Below are 18,781 nucleotides of genomic sequence, written 5' to 3' on the forward strand. Positions count from 1 at the left end.
AGCGTCAAACATTGTTATTTGCTAAGCTAAACGAACTAGAGGGTTCAGTTCCTGAACCGACTATGTGCCTCTGTAATCCTTTACACCATCGCCCACGGGATGGGTATGGGGTGCATAATAAAGAAAGAAATAGAAGAAATTGAAATTGCATAATACGGTTATTGATATTCAATAATAGTAAGATAAAGCAATGAGGACCAAATGGGAGACCAGTGATCAGATGACTATTACAGACTCAAGGGTAGCCTTCTCTTCTTGTATATAAATGAAAAAATAAATTCGTTTGTTTAATTCTAATGCTTGTAGGCGAGAACAGTTGTGAACGCCAGCTAGCGCACAAGTACATGAGCGCCCAAAATACTTTTACCCAAAAGACATGTACAGACAGGCGTGTGGCTTCTGACTTCTTATTTATTGATTAATATTAAATATTAGGTGCTTACCTATTATAGTTATCATTTTATACAAGTATAACTATCACATAATAAATATAAAAGGAGTTTATCCAAAAACTGACAGAAGTGTTGTATTTTGTGCGTTGTATCGTGTTTGTGGGCATTCGGGTGTGTTGTGTTTACGCTGGCGGGCGGCGTCCTTACCAACTCCGGATTATGTCTATTACATCACTAAACTTCATTTAATAACTATATGCCTGTTAAGAAGAAGATTTTAATTGTTAATAGCATTATATTGTCGTTTTAATATGGAACACGTACACATATGCGAAACATCCAAAGCTGGTGTCCGAAGTGGTAAAAATATTAGTGTGCGATGTTGTCAATGTACAGAGTGCCTTGTATCCGTCCCCGCGCCGGATAATGTATGAATACGTTGTACTGAACGGGGTGAGAATAGCTTGAGCTACCTCATCCCTTTGTGTGTATTTTACCTCAATAAACTTGTTTCAATTTCAGTTTCAAATTTAATGTATGTATGTACTTTACCTGAATAAATATTTTATTTGTTTTGATTTTGAGTGCTGGGAAGACGGGATACCACGAGCGTAGCTCTCATCCTGTAACTACACTTAGGTAATTACACTTAGGTAATTACCAGTTGATTGGCAGTTGAGAGGCGGGACCAAAGAGCTAAAGTTCAATCCCCGCAACTAGGTGAGCACAAACTGGGGTGCTCAAACTCATGGAACCGCCTACCCGCCCAAGCCGTAAATGCCATGACGAATTACAAAATTAAAATGGAAAAGATTATTAAGGCAATTGGGGAGACCTTTGACAGGTCGCCGGCTGTCTGTCCTCGTTGAGGCCACTAGTGTCAGTGGTCCTCAGGTAAATTCAGGTAAATTATCTGTAAGGAAAGGTGAAGCAGACGCCGCTGGGCTCAGGTCGTCGGCGGGTGTGTGGGAGACACTCAAGCCAAGAGTAAGTGTCTTTCACCTCCGTACAGTGTGTGAGGGAGACACTCAAGCCAAGAGTAAGTGCCTTTCACCTCCGTACAGTGTGTGAGGGAGACACTCAAGCCGAGAGTAAGTGTCTCACCTCCGTACAGTGTGTGAGGGAGACACTCACGCGTCCTGTGAGGGTGTAGGGGGAAAGGGGACATGTTGGAAACACTATAGACTGGATGAGGTAGGTCTACACCTACTACCTAATATCAGTAGATTGGTTTCCTATCTGTATGATATGTAGGCTTTATATTTTAGTGTGTAGGCCTATGTGGAAATAGATAATTTGGAATGCCGGTCGGTACTTTTTGGAGTGTACTTTGAGTTCTTAAATAAATGGAGCTCTATACTGTGCTTATTTTGGGTTGACATTCTGGGACATCCGTAGGCCTATCCTTAGGCTCAGTGGTGTCCATCCCTAGGCCAACTACTGACGTCTCCAGCATGCAACCCACAACAGTTGTCTAACTCCCAGGTACCTGCTTACTGCTAGGTGAAGAGAGGCAGCAGGTGAAAGGAAACGGCCAACCGTCTTTGTTTTGATGCAGGCCCCTGGGACCCTCTGATGCAGGCCCCTGGGACCCTCTGATGCAGGCCCCTGGGACCCTCTGATGCAGGCCCCTGGGACCCTCTGATGCAGGCCCCTGGGACCCTCTGATGCAGGCCCCTGGGACCCTCTGATGCAGGCCCCTGGGACCCTCTGATGCAGGCCCCTGGGACCCTCTGATGCAGGCCCCTGGGACCCTCTGATGCAGGCCCCTGGGACCCTCTGATGCAGGCCCCTGGGACCCTCTGATGCAGGCCCCTGGGACCCTCTGATGCAGGCCCCTGGGACCCTCTGATGCAGGCCCCTGGGACCCTCTGATGCAGGCCCCTGGGACCCTCTGATGCAGGCCCCTGGGACCCTCTGATGCAGGCCCCTGGGACCCTCTGATGCAGGCCACTGGGGTCAAGTTAGACTTTGTGCGAGTAAAAATGATATTGGACATAAGAAACAGCGATGCTTGAAATTTGCCTAACCTAACCTTGCCTAACCGGTCCGTCTAATTACCACAAGCTACTACAAGCTACACAAGCTTCAGAAAGCTTCCTGGCAATACGTTAGTAATGAATAAATATGATATATTTACTCATTATAATGTTGGTGCTGAATGTACAACACGAAAAAACATAATTTTAATCTGAAAAGTATCTTTTTATAAAGAAATTAGACGAAAATAAAAAGCTGGTGACGCCAAATCAAGTCGACGATCCAAGCTTCGGTTAGGTTAGGATAGGTTAGGTTAGGTTAGGATAGATTAGGTCAGCCTAACCTAACATATCATATTTATTCATTACCAACGTATTGCCAGGAAGCTTTGTGAAGCTTGTGTAGCTTGTGGTAGCTTGTGGTAATTAGACGGACCCTGCCTAACTAACCTTACCTTACCTTATCTAACCTTATCCTACCTAACCTTACCCTATCTAACCTTACCTTACCTTACCTTACCTAACCCTACCTGACCTTACCTTACCTAACCCTACCTAACCTTACCTTACCTAACCTTACTTGACCTTACCTTACCCTACCCTACCTTACCTTACCTTACCTTACCTAACCCAACCCTACCCTAACCTTACCCTACCTAACCTTCCTTACCCACCTTAACACAGCCTAATCTAAGCTAATTCATCCAAACCTAACAATATAAATGGTTTTGACACCTGGAAAACAATCATTTTGTGTGTGATTTGACTATCCACCATATGTCCATTGTGAAATCTGTCTTTTTGCCAGTTAGTACAGTGAGTATGTCTATGGCAGTTGCAGTCAACCAGCCACTGCTGAAGGGGCAACTTCTCACAAACCATGTACAGTTTGTATATGAGAATCCATTATTCACTGAAAGTTGCACAATGAGTGGAAGCTGTAGTAAAAAGAGGCTAACAAAACCCTAGGAATAATCTAGCGATCATTTGACTTCAAGGAATTTTTTTTTTTTTTCTACCACAGACGTGGCCACACATTTACAATGCTAACCAATATATATACATTTTCTTCTGTCCTCCATGGACAAGGTTAGAGAAGTGTTAAACATATAGTTCAAGGGTTTATTGAACACTCAACCACAGAAGGTGTTTCGGTGCTTTTAAAGTCCTAAGCTAACCTACATACGTAAATGCATAGATACACAGATTTACGTATGCCCTACATAAAGTGTTAGATGTGTCTTTTACATAGTGTCATTAATGTACGTTCACTAAGGTGAAATGTAATTCTGATCAGCTTCCATATATACTTTATACCCATACATATACATACACACACACACATATACATACATATATATACACACACACACACACACACACATATACATACATATATACACACACACACACATGCATTCACATACATTTGTCTCATTTACTCTGACAGGGTGAGGTAGCTGATAAAGAAACTAGTGTGCAATTAAGCACTTAATCACTGAAGGTGATGAAGGTGCTTTTACAAGCTCAGGTTATTATAGTTACATCATATATATACATTGTATAAATAAATAAATAAATAAATATGTTTATTCAGGTAAGGTACATACATACAAGTGATGTTACATTAATGGATTGATATATAGATAGAGCTAGTATATACAATGCCTAAAGCCACTATTACGCAATGCGTTTCGGGCAAGAAAAACATTAATATCTAGAACTTAATACTAATTGAGCATAAAGAATAAAAAGTGTTGAGAACAAATACAAATAAAGATAAAAAAAAGGGGGAACATGACTGTAAAAGCAGCACAAATACAATAGGTTGACAAACAGTGTTGATTAAAAAAAAGAAAATAACAGACATGGGTTGACAATAGAGGAGTGAGGTAGGTTACAGGGAATTTATTAGGTAGTGTTTAGTTTTTATCTTAAACTGGTTGAGAGAGGTACAGTCTTTAACATGGTTGGGAAGGTCATTCCACATTCTGGGCCCCTTGATTTGTAGAGCATTTCTAGTTTGATTAAGTCGTACTCTAGGAATATCAAAACTGTATTTATTTCTGGTGTGGTGCTCATGGGTTCTGTTACAACCTTCTATGAAGCTTTTGAGATCAGGATTGGCATTATAGTTTAGCGTTTTATATATGTATAATACACATGAGAGAATGTGCAGTGACTTAATGTCTAACATATTCAGAGATTTGAGTAGGGGTACCGAGTGATGTCTGGGGCCAGAGTTGGATATTGTTCTAATAGCAGCTTTGTGTTGGGTAATTAGAGGACGTAAGTGATTTTGGGTAGTAGAACCCCAAGCACAAATACCATAGTTGAGATATGGATAGATAAGGGAGTAATAGAGAGTCACCAGGGCAGGGCGTGGTACATAATATCTGATCTTAGAAAGAATGCCCACAGTTTTTGAAACTTTTTTTGATATATTTAGAATGTGTCCCTGGAAATTCAGCTTGTGGTCAATGAGAATGCCAAGGAATTTGCCATCTAATTTGTTACAAATTTGGGTATTGTTTATTTTTTTATTTATTTGACTAGAGGATTTATTGCCAAACAGAATATAGAAAGTTTTGTCAATGTTAAGGGTGAGTTTGTTGGCAGTTAGCCAAAGATGGACTTTATTTAGCTCAGTATTTACTGTGGCATTTAGAGCAAGAGGGTCAGGACTGGAGTAAATGAAGGTTGTGTCGTCAGCAAATAGAATTGGTTTGAGGTGTTGGGAGGCATTTGGAAGGTCATTAATGTAGATGAGAAAGAGGAGAGGGCCAAGTATGCTGCCCTGAGGAACACCAATGTTGATGGGTAGGGTGGGAGAAATTGTATTATTCACAGAAACATATTGGAGCCTGTCAGTAAGGTAGGATTCAAGGTATTGTAGGGAGTGTCCTCTGACTCCATAATGATGTAATTTAAGAAGAAGGTTTTGGTGGTTGACAGTATCAAAAGCTTTACGCAGGTCCACAAATAACCCAACAGGGAACTCCTTTTTATCAAGAGCTGTATGAATCGAGTTAAGCATACTAATAAGTGCATCGTGATGGTATGATTGATATATTTCATGGTCAATCTTGGATACAAGTCCAATATATCATCAAGTGTTCCAGTACTCATATAGTAACTACAGAGTTCAGCATACCTTAGCCCAGGAGGGCGAAAGTCAGTCAGTATGGGACATTCTACAATATAATGTTCAAGAGAGTGCATGTTTTCTCTTTCGCAAAGTTGACACATTGTGTACTCGACATTTGGGTTTTGAGAAAGCTGCCAGATACGTCTATATCCCAGGCGTATTCTGGCCACTATAACATCACATTGCCGGATTCTTGTTCTATTAGTCCCATATGTGAATGTCTCCTCACGATATCTATCATAATATTTAATGCTACAACTTTCAGGTCTTTGAGAATTTGTTAGGTCTGTGAGATTTTCATTAGATATTTGTTTAAGTATTCTCTTTGTCACTGCTAATGAAACACCCATATCAATTTCTACCACTGGTTTTCTGCAGGCTGACTTAGCAACCATATCAACAGTGTCATGCCTTGAGATGCCAACATGTGATGGTATCCATAGGAATTTAATCTCAAATCTGTTTTGGCAGCTAAAACATTCATTCGAATATCACTGACTATTTTCTGGGTGTCACTACTATGTGCGTTCAATGTCAGGAGTGCACTCTGCGAGTCACAGTATATAAGTCCACTGCCTTTGTCTTTTAAAAATTCAGTGGCAAGGTATATGCCTGCAAGTTCGGTTTGAGTTGTACTTGCCCAGTCATTGACGCGCTTCATTGCTGTATGTACGAGAGAAGATTGTTCAAATATGTTACATGCACATCCGGTACATCGTCCACCTTCTTCTACAGAGCCGCCGGTATAGCACTGGTAAACATCGTTACCCATACTCTGAGTACTTTCAGTGATGCTTTTCAGTGTTAACTGTTTTAATAATGTAGTGTGCACACTATCTTTCTTTGGCGCATTTACAAAATCAACTGATAGATCCCAGTTATCCCTTGGAGTAATTGGCTGATTAATCATTAGTTGAGTTGGGTACATATTTAATATTTTGATGGAGTTGGCTACCTTATAGAACCAATATACATAATCAGATTTCGTTCTTCTTCTATAGACCTCAGGTGAGTGCAGCATATTAGAAAGTTTAGCTTTTCAACGGTATAAATCATTGGTGCAATTTATGTAGTTGATTATTATTAAAATTCTGCTGTGCCAAAACTGCAGACTTTTCAAATTGAGCAGGACCAATAGGGAAACCTTTGACAAACTGCTGGCTTTCTGTCCTTGTTGATGCCACTAATGAGATAGTGACCCTCGGGTAAATTCAGGTATTAACAAGTTGAAACCTGATTTATATCTAATTATTTAGTTATGGCTACAAGACATTTTTAGCCAGCAGCATCTAGGATGAGATATGGTCATATTGTACACAATACAGTTTGACAACGCTCATTTTCTGATTGTCAAAACAGTACAGTATGTGTATCATTGTCAAAACAGTACAGTATGTGTATCATTGTCAAAACAGTACAGTATATGTATCATGTCGAACCTGTATGTCGTTAGGTTGTGATGTATTAGCTTAGTGTGGTTTGTTATGTTAGGTTGGTTTGAGGGCAGTGTAGGTTGAGTAAGGTTATGTAGGTTTTTAAAAGTTGTTGGCGAACCGTCTGTCTATGATGTGACTTGATACCCATCCAGGAAGATCACAGCAGCTGAATTTCATCAGTGACATCACTCACATTGCTCAAACTATCTGTTAAAAACAGACATCATGTTAAGCTTGCTTAGGCTAGGACAGGTTATGTGACTTTAATTTTAAGTGTAGTGATGACATAGAATAATTGCTTTTGAGGGCTCTCTTTAACCGTACTTATCTGGGTTTAGGTGTACCACTTAGGTACCTTGACAGAGACAAGGTAGTCAAGTGACAGATGGTGCTGGTCATATAACACTTGCACTGTAGCTATATCTAAATTTATCAACATTGTATGCATTAAAAAATAATAGCAATACGGTAGTAATAATAATAATATATAAATATATATATATATATATACAGTGGTACCTCGGCTTGAGAGTTAAATCCATTCCTGGAGACAGCTCGTATTCCGAAAACTCATAATCTGAAGCTAATTTCCCCATAAGAAATAATGGGAAATGAATTAATCCGTTCCTGACTACCCAAAAACCCTCACTTCAAACTAAATTTTATACCTAATTCATCTAAAAAAAAACTACAAAACTATGTTCAAGTTATTACTTACCCTTGCTGAGGACTGCTGTTGGTGTATGGAAGATGTGAGGAGGGAGGAGGAGAAGTGTTACTGTTTGGAAGGGGAGTCCCCTTCCATTATAACATCAGGTAGTGAGGACTTCACTGGTATGCACTCTCTGGCACATTTTGTCTGCATACCACTAGGACTTGCTTGTCTTACTAAGAATCTGTCTAAAGACACTTGTTTTTCCCTACATTTTAACACTTGTCTGTAGTAAGACAAGCATTGTCATTTAAAAGGTCAATGTGATGGCCTGCTACAGCTTTATCTGGGTGAGTTTTTTCAACAAAACTTTGCAGTTCTTCCCATACTTCACACATTTTCTTAATCAAGGAGGGACATCCTCTACTGCCTCTACTCACAGCTATTTTCTTAGGTTGAACCTTACCAATGGCTTTTTTGAGACCCATGGCGAGATATATAATAACAACTTTTATGCTCAAATGGCCAAAAAAACAACAAAAAACTGTAAATCCTTGTGAAGAATTCAGGTGGGATAATCACTGGGCACGAGACACTAGTAAACTGAGGTGCGATCGCCGTGCCACCACGCGCTAGTCGGCCTGTATGCGTAACAACAAACTTGTGTTCTGAGTAACCCCTCACCTTCTGAGGCACATTTTCCGAGCAAATCCTGCTCGTATTCCGAGGTACCACTGTATATATTATATATCAACCCGTTCTCGCAAATTTAATAAGTCAATATTGACTTATTAAATATGTGCATAGGTGACATAACATAATAGATACCCTTAAAAAGATTCATAGAAAACACCGACCTTACCTAACCTACTTAGTATGTTAAGATAAGCATCTTATTGCTTCGTAATTACAATTATTACCTAACCTATAATAGGTATAGGTTAAGTAATAATTGTAATTACGAAGTAATAAGATGCTTATCTTAAGATACTAACAAGGTTAGGTAAGGTCGGTGTTTTCTATGAATCTTTTTAAGGGTATCTATTATGTTTAGTATATCACCTATGCACGTAGTTAATAAGTCAATATTGACTTTACGAATTTGCGAGAACGGGTTGTATATATATATATATATATATATATAATATTATATATATATATATATATATATATATATATATATATATATATATATATATATATATATATATATAATATTATATATATATATATATATATATATATATATATATATATATATATATATATATATATATATATATATATATATATATTGGTGTATACTGGCAGCAGGTTTTCTTTCAAACATGTTTCATTGAATATGACCGCATATTCTGTATTTATTATTTTCTGGTTTAGGGCTTCTATCCCTCTAACTATTTTCTTAGCATCAGGGCTTAATTGGAATAGGAGTTCTAGAACTCCTATTCCAATTAAGCCCTGATGCTAAGAAAATAGTTAGAGGGATAGAAGCCCTAAACCAGAAAATAATAAATACAGAATATGCGGTCATATTCAATGAGATATATATATATATATATATATATATATATATATATATATATATATATATATATATATATGCAAACAAGCCTGAATGGTCCCCAGGACTATATACAACTGAAAACTCACACCCCAGAAGTGACTCACACCCTTATACGGCCAAAATCAGTTATATATATATATATATATATATATATATATATATATATATATATATATATATATATATATATATATATATATATATATAATATTATATATATATATATATATATATATATATATATATATATATATATATATATATATAATATTATATATATAATATTATATATATATATATATATATATATATATATATATATATATATATATATATATATATATATAATATTATATATATATATATATATATATATATATATATATATATATATATATATATATATAATATTATATATATATATATATATATATATATATATATATATATATATATATATAATATTATATATATATATATATATATATATATATATATATATATATATATATATATATATATATATATATATATATACTGTAACCCCGCGATTATCCGGGATTCAAACATCCGGAAAACGCCCTTATACGGCCAAAATCGTTATCGGATAAAGTTATCACAATATCCGGCCAAAATGGCCACAGGAACCGGATAAAAGCTAGTTTGGCCGGATGAAAATACGGCCATACCGTATTAATCCCGTCTGTGGCTCTAGACGCATGGTGGAGGAGGGGGGTGGGGTGGGTGGGTGGTGTTGGGAGGGTGGGAGGGGTGCGTCAGGAGGGACCACCTGGGTACAGGAATTACCATTAATTTTAGAACAATTAATCATAGCCAAAAACAAATGAAATAAGTACTAGTAATTATGTAATAACAAATAAATAAGTTTCCTAAAAGCATTGTGCACAGGCTGAAGTTTCCTTAAAAAATATTGTGAATTTTTTTCCTCCTGGCGGCCTACTTAACGTGCTATAGCTGCCCCACCCCAAGTGGACCCGTCCAACACTGGTCAACCCATGTGCGTCCGTCCCTCGTGTTATACACAGTGCTGCGCCATTAGCGAAATATTTTTTTAAATAACTTTTTTATTTTCATAGTAATTTTGAACATTTTTGGCCAAGAATATGTCTGGTAGCAGCATCAATCGTTCTGGAAGTGTTAAGAGGAAGAAGATTGTCCTAGCAATTAAAGACAAGTTACGTGTTGTTCAACCAGTGAGGCGTCACAGGCAGCCAAGCGCCTTCAACAAGTGAGGCGCCACAGGCAAGCCAAGCTCCTTCAACAAGTGAGGCATTACAGGCAAGCCAAGCGCTTTCAACAAGTGACGCGCCACAGGCAAGCCAAGCGCTTTCAACAAGTGACGCGCCACAGGCAAGCCAAGCGCTTTCAACAAGTGAGGCGCAAGCAAGCGCCTTCAAGTGAGGGCATGCAACGCTTCAACAAGTGAGGTGCAAGCAAGCGCCTTCAACAAGTGAGGCCTCACAGGCAACCCAAATGCCCTCAACCAGTGAGGCTTCAGCAGCTGGCAGTCAAAACTAACTTAGCTTAATGAACTGTACAGTAATTTTAAGTGTTAATTTTAGTGTTGTGTTAGTATAGGTTACGTAAATTGTTTAAGAATTTTTAACTTCAAGATGTGTGGCATCAATCAAGAAGACGAACACCAACAAGGTAAGTTGAGGTTTCTAGTTGAATATTTAATAATTGTATGTGGCAAGGCAATTCAAATTATGTTGTTTGTAGTATAAAAATAGTTGGAAATGGTCACTTTTGGACTCGTAGGTGAAAAAGTACCATTATCCGAAAAATGTGATAATCCAGCTGGGGGTCCTTCCCATATAGTCCGGATGATCGAGTGGAGACAGTATATATATATATATATATATATATATATATATATATATATATATATATATATATATATATATATATATATATATATATATATGTATATATATATATGTATATGTATGTATACACAGTGGCACCTCGACATACGATTGCCCCTACTTACGATAATTTTGTGTTACGATGTAAATTTCATCGAAAAATGCGACTCGACATCCGATGGTGTCTTCAACTTCCGATATTTGTTGGTACATGTTCGGGTCGACCGAGCGCGTGGTTCCCGGTCACGCAGCCGACCTGCCTCAGTTTACTACAGCTGCCCGTTTAGTGATGATCGCGCCTATAAGAAATTCCGCTTCTGTGGTGATTTTTTTGCATTTTGAACATTAAAGTAATTATTATATATCACACCATGAGTCCCAGGAAAGTCAGTGGTAAGGCTCAACATATGAAAACCCATGTAAGGATGACCATAGAGCAGAAACAAGAGTACAGAATGTCTCTTCCTCAACAATTAAGAAAATATGTGCAGCATGAGAAGAATTGCAAACCTTTGCTGAAACGACTCGCCCAAATCAAGCTGCAGTAGGTCGTTGCCTTAACCCTTAAAGTGCAAATCACGTCATATGACGTGCTGGACATTGTTCCAGTCCTACTGCGCATCACATCATATGATGTGTTGGAGTACTACGCAAGATTTAAACAGCCCACGGATACACGGGGTTCACCACACCTTCATCAGGGCTCTTGTAAACAGACGCCATTTTTAAAAAAAATCATGGGCCAAACTCCCGGGTGTTATTGGCCTCAGTATTGAGTGAGCAACCAAGCCTGACGCACGCAGCATGAGCTAACAGCACTGCTGTTCAGCTTGTGACCACAGCATCCCCTAAAAATGCCAAATTATACTTGTTCATGCTATTATGTAGCGATATTATTACAGAAGACCCCTAACTGTGATAAAACTGACCAGGGTTCTGATAATAGCAGGATTGTGGTGATATTTAGCGCTGTGCGCCATGGAGGGAGGAGTAATGCTGTGGGAGGGAGGGTGGTGGCGATGTCTTCTGACTGTGTGTGGCCACCTTTTATTGACTGCACTCAGCATACCAGCTTAGTGGTTCGCTATGGTGAACACAAATCTAGATACTTATATATAACGTGTGTATAGAGGGTATAAACAGCAAGAGAAGGTTTGGAGCCGCCATTTTGGTGAGGGCGGTGGCGCCGTGCAGACGACGGTGTTGTTTACTGGTTACCACGATGGTCTTTGGGCACCAAACCAGTTTATTTGTACAAGTATGGTGAATAAAACAGGTAGATATTTATATATAATGTGTGTATATAGCGTAATAACACCACACAGTATTGTTGGAGGAGAAATATTAGTGCGTCTGGCCTTGAGGGCGGCCACCGATCAGCTGACTGTGTGAGTAGCCACATCTTTGTGTCTTTACTCACCATACAAGCTTAGATGTACAGTTATGGTGAACAAAACATGTAGATACTTATATATAACGTCTGTATATAGTGAATTATAGCAAAAACATTATTGTGGGAGGAGAATGTGGGTGAGTCAGATGACTGGAGGGAGGGCGGGAGTGGCTGGCTGGTAAACGGCGGTCACTCCTCGTTACTTTTTGACTCATAATAGCTACTTAGTGGTTCGTTATAGTGAACAAAACATGCAGATACTTATATATAACCTGTGCTTATAATGTAATAACCGACAAAGTATTTGTTCACTGATGAACATAATTGAATCAACAATATGCACACCATATTTTTGAGTACAGCAATGATTCACTCATTTTATTATATAAATATATTAAACTACACACTATTGAATAATATTACAGCAAAAAAAGTATGAAAAATCAGAGACATTGAAATAATTCGGTAATTATCTCTTTGTGGCAACTCCGGCCTGACAGCTTGCGAGCAACAGACCGCCTGGGACGCACGCTGAGTCAGCGCCTATAATTTGCCAGACTTCCCCGCCCTATTGCGGGCAATATATGCCACTTACGATTCTTTTATTATTTTTCCCGTGATCAGTGAACACAAATTAACAGGTTAGAAAGAAAAAATAATTTTTTTTTTTTCAAAATGACATGCGCCTGTGGGGATGGCAGGATATTAGACCCCGAGCATGTTAAGGGTTAAAGGTTAACCTATTCAATGACACTGTGATGCATCATTACAGACAAATGTTAAAATGAAGGGAAAAACAAATATCTGTTGACAAATTTGTAGCGAGACAAACAAGCACTGAACCACAACCTGGTCCTAGTGGTATTCAGGCAAAACGTAGGAGAGAGTGTACCCCAGAGAAAACATCACTGCCTGATGTGATAATGGAAGGGGACTCCCCTTCCAAACAGTAACAACTCTCCTCCTCCACCCTCATCACCATCTTCCATATGCTATCAAGAGCCCTCCATAAAGGTAAGATAAACTTAGGTACTGTATTGTAGTTAGAATTTTTTTTTTATTCAGTATAAAATGTATTTGTATGTTAATATTTTGGAGGGTGGGGAACGGATTAATTCAAATATCTTTATTTCTTATGGGAAAAATCGCTTCGACTTATGATACGTCTCTGGGAACGGATTAACATCGTAAGTCGAGGCCCCATTGTATAAATATATATATATATATATATATATATATATATATATATATATATATATATATATATATGTCGTACCTAGTAGCCAGAACGCACTTCTCAGCCTACTATGCAAGGCCCAATTTGCCTAATAGGCCAAGTTTTCATGAATTAATTGCTTTTCGACTACCTAACCTACCTAGCCTTACCTAACCTAACTTTTTCGGGCACCTAACCTAACCTATAAAGATAGGTTAGGTTAGGTTAGGTAGGGTTGGTTAGGTTTGGTCATATATCTACGTTAATTTTAGCTCCAATAAAAAAAAATTGACCTCATACATAATGAAATGGGTAGCTTTATCATTTCATAAGAAAATAATGAGAGAAAATATATTAATTCAGGAAAACTTGGCTTATTACTCAAATCGGGCCTTGCATAGTAGGCTGAGAAGTGCATTCTGGCTACTAGGTACGACATATATATATATATATATATATATATATATATATATATATATATGCGATCAAGCCTGAATGGTCCCCAGGACAATATGCAACTGAAAACTCACACCCCAGAAGTGACTCGAACCCATACTCCCAGGAGCAACGCGACTGGTATGTACAAGACGCCTTAATCCACTTGACCATCACGACCGGACAAAATGAGGTGATAGACGAGGCTATTTGAACCACCCCACCGCCGGCACTCGGATAGTAATCTTGGGCATAGCATTTTACCAAATCACCTCATTTTTTGGGGCACACGTGAGGAACACAAATGCGAACAAGCCTGAATGGTCCCCAGGACAATATGCAACTGAATGCAATATGCTTGTTCGCATTTGTGTTCCTCACGTGTGCCCCAAAGAATGAGGTGATTTGGTAAAATGCTATGCCCAAGATTACTATCAGAGTGCCGGTGGTGGGGTGGTTCAAATAGCCTCGGCTATCACCTCATTTTGTCCGGTCGTGATGGTCAAGTGGATTAAGGCGTCTTGTACATACCAGTTGCGTTGCTCCTGGGAGTATGGGTTCGAGTCACTTCTGGGGTGTGAGTTTTCAGTTATACATATATATATATATATATATATATATATATATATATATATATATATATATATATATATATATATATATATACTATGTATATATATAGTATATATATATACTATGCAAGGCCCAATTTGCCTAATACGCCAAGTTTTCATGAATTGTTTTTCGACTACCTACCTAGCCTAACCTAACCTAACTTTTTCGGCTACCTAACCTATAAAGATAGATTAGGTAGGGTTGGTTAGGTTCGGTCATATATCTACGTTAATTTTAACACTTTCGCGCGCCCTGGGATGGTAAAAAAAAAAGCGGTATGTGCGCACGGCGTTTTTGCCGCGTAAGCGTAAAAACAAAAATGTGTATACTCATTTTACTCTCCTGACCTCAGTTCTCGAGCTACGTATTTCATTTTGATACCAACGTGTTCGCAATAAAATTTTCTAGAAGAACATAAGTAAAAAAATGTCACGAAACGTATAGGGATACCAACACCAAATAAATAACTACGAAGCTGACTCGCCGTGAGCACCCAACAGCAACAAAATGTTTTTACTCCTGGGATTGTTATCACCTCCACACTTGTCCTACAGCGTTAATTTTGGTATCAATGGACTCGCAATGAAATTCCCAACACGGTGATATGAATATAAACGTAGAATAATGATTGCGGCCCACCCGCAAGAGTGTGGGAAGTGGTGAAATTGTTACCCGGTATCGGTGACGGGACGACACATGTGCGATACGGCGCTTTGAAAGTTTATACTTATTTCACTCTCCTGACATTATTATTCTATGTACGTCATTCATTTTTGTGTTAATGTGTTCGCAATAGAATGTTCTATGAGCCCGTAGGTAAAAAAGATCAATAAAGCGTAAGATAGAATAGCGCCAAATATAAAACAACGCTGGGACATATCAGTGAGCGTCAAACACACACGAAATGTTTTTACTTTTGTTATGTTTGTCAAGTTTATACTTGTTGCACACAGTTATTTTTGGTTGTACATTGATCGGAATAAAATTCCCTAAACAGACATATGCATATAATACATGATATGGGGGAAGCATTACCAGTATAAACGGCTAAAGTCACCCACCTGCAACCCGTTTGGGACACTCATGCAGACACACGCTACACCCAAAACAAAAATCTATGAAGGTTCGAGTCTACTTATGGCAGTTTATGTGATTCAGTGTTCATTCTGGTATCAAAATACAAAATACATTACCAGTATAAATGGCTAAAGTCACCCACCTGCAACCCGTTTGGGACACTCATGCAGACACACGCTACACCCAAAAAAAAATCTATGAAGGTTCGAGTCTACTTATGGCAGTTTATGTGATACAGTGTTCATTCTGGTATCAAAATACTCGTTTCAGTTTGTAGTTCATGCGATTTTCAGAATCAACTGAATCGCTGGAGGTTCAACATTTGAGTCAAAGTCATCTGACAAAACCGTCTCGTCAAATGGCAGTGTGCCAGACATCTCGGGTTCTGATTCGGTTGCTGCTTCAGCTTGAGGTGTTGAAGTGAACAAGGGCCGCCTCACACCAGATGGTCCAGGAGTTTGCATGGCGTCAGCATAGGCAGGACCTGTGTCATCATTTATGTCTGGAGCGTGCCGCAAGCGTTGAGATACTGTTGCTGTTTGAGGCCAATCTTCTGGGTCCCAGCACAATAGGGCCCAATTTGCCACCTTGTGGAACTGTAGCAATGTTAGCTTTTTTTGATCAGTTGTGTTGTATTTGTACAAAACAAAGGCATTATGCAAAGCCATTTGCAGGAAATAAAACGTTATCTTTTAGGTCCACGTGAGTTTTCCGGGTAAAATGGTAATACCATTTGATCGAAGTGGTCCACACCATTCATGAACTTATTGTACCATGCAGCCTAGTGGTGAGAAAGAGAGCCTCATAGCGCGCAGTTTGAAACAAACCCAAAGAAAATCGGATTAAAATTGAATTTTATACAAATATTTTAAAAGAGGACATAAATTTATGTCCGCCTCGTGGAAGCAGTGAGGCGAAACAGGACTCCGGGCGGAGTCCTCATCAGCAGAAAGTGTTAACTCCAATAAAAAAAAATTGACCTCATACATAATGAAATGGGTAGCTTTATCATTTCATAAGAAAAAAATTAGAGAAAATATATTAATTCGGGAAAACTTGGCTTATTAGGCAAATGGGGCCTTGCATAGTAGGCCGAGTACGACGTTCTGGCTACTAGGTACAACATATATATATATACAGTGGAACCTCTATTAACGAGTGGCTCTATTAACGAGTTTTTCCAGTAACGAGCAAGCCACTCGCAGCAAATTTGTCTCTATTGACGAGCTCGCCTCTATTAACGAGTGAAACCACATGGCGCTTCCTAGCGTCTCGCGGGTTCTCGCAAATTCTCGGACGCCTCCGACGCCAGTGTTGTTGTTGTGTCTCACACGACAAGCATCCCTCTGGATTTATTTGAGCTTTTCTTTGGGTTTTTAGTGGTTTTGCGACTACAATTTGTAACACACGATGCCTCCAAAGAAACTGCTTGCTAAAGATAGTGTTTTCAAGAGGAAGAAAGACAATTATTATGGATTTCAAGAAGGAAATTATAGCAAAGCATGAGTGTGGTGTCTATGTGATTGATCTCACAAGGAAGTATGGCAGGTCCTCATCAACAATTTACACCATTAGTAAGGGAATGAGGAGGTAAGGGAGGATGCTGCCTCTTCCACTGAGATCAGGGAAGTGTTTGGAATGTTTGAAAAGGTGAACGCATTCTTGGAAAAGCTGCCCTGATAAAGCAGTGACAACCCAGTGTGTGAAAATGTTTAATTAATTTATCACTTTGTGATAACACTTTATGAAAGTGTTATCACTTTCGCAGGTATATGTCGCTCGAACGTAACACACTTTTTTTATCTTGAATGCACCCAAACATCGTGCTCAAGCGTCATTTGAGCAAATATTTCTTTAAAATCCAATTCTTATCCTATCGACTTGGGGATTGTATACATGTTTGCCATGAAATTTCCGTTTTCTTTAATAACCACATTGCCTATTTGAGAAAACGCCATTGTATTGTATCTTCGTGGTAAGACTATTATATTGTTGACACAACGAGTATAATCAACGTAGTTTTTTATTTGGTGCTGGTCTAATGCATCCTTGTGTAACATTTGAAATGAAATTTGGGTGAAATTCCCAAGAAGAGAGAGAGCGCCTGACTCAGAGGTGGATTCTCCTTCCACAATATAACCCCTCTCCTCCTTCCCACCTCTCCATCGTCTCCCTCAAGCCAGCAACTACTCTTCATAAGGTAAAGTAAATATTAAAACACTACAACAAAACATTTATATTTACATGTGCAGTATTATATTTACATAAAAAAAAGTCATACAAGTATGGATGTTTTTGGGAGTGGAACGGATTAAATTTATTTCCTTTATTTTAAATGGGGAAATTTGTTTCCAAAGACGAGTTTTCCAGGTAACGAGCTCGGTGCCAGAACGGATTAAACTCGTTAATAGAGGTTCCACTGTATATTTCCACTGTATGTAATAGAGGGAGGGGTTCCATCCCCTCCCTCCATCCATCCATCCATCCCCTCCATCCATCCCCCCCCCTCCCTCCCTCCATCCATCCATCCATCCATCCCCTCCCTCCATCCATCCATCCCCTCCCTCCATCCATCCCCTCCCTCCCTCCATCCATCCCCTCCCTCCATCCATCCCCTCCCTCCCTCCATCCATCCCCCCTCCATCCATCCATCCATCCCCTCCCTCCCTCCATCCATCCCCTTTCTCCCTCCATCCCCTTTCTCCCTCCATCCATCCAGAATTGAAGAAACAAATCAAGTTAAAAAAAAAAAGTTAACTGGGTCAGAGTTAGGGTTATCAGCGAGTCGGTCCCTTCACCACCACCGACACACCTCCCCCCCCCCCTCCCCTACAGCCCATACACACACACACACCCTCAAATCATCCATCCCTCCCTCCATCCTACCATCAATCCATCTCCATCCTCTCCTTCCCTGCCTCCCTCCCAAGCTCTGCCTGCCTCCCTCCGTGCCTGTCTCCCTCCGTGCCTGCCTCCCTCCCT

The 18,781-nt window shown here is 39.1% G+C and overlaps 1 protein-coding gene across 4 annotated transcripts in view; it reads left to right on the forward strand.

The window, feature by feature from the left end:
* The first annotated feature begins 1,224 nt into the window (after positions 1-1,224).
* Positions 1,225-18,781, forward strand: part of LOC123763930 (zinc finger protein 271) — a 62,344-nt gene continuing 44,787 nt past the window's right edge. Inside the window, exon 1 of one of the 4 annotated variants that reach the window (XM_069339809.1) lies at positions 1,225-1,296. The gene's annotated coding sequence lies outside the window, so the exon portion shown is untranslated. The other 3 variants (XM_045751269.2, XM_045751260.2, XM_045751251.2) reach the window with 3 other exon arrangements.

The sequence above is a fragment of the Procambarus clarkii genome, chromosome 5, assembly GCF_040958095.1.
Source record: "Procambarus clarkii isolate CNS0578487 chromosome 5, FALCON_Pclarkii_2.0, whole genome shotgun sequence".
NCBI classification, from domain to species: domain Eukaryota; kingdom Metazoa; phylum Arthropoda; class Malacostraca; order Decapoda; family Cambaridae; genus Procambarus; species Procambarus clarkii.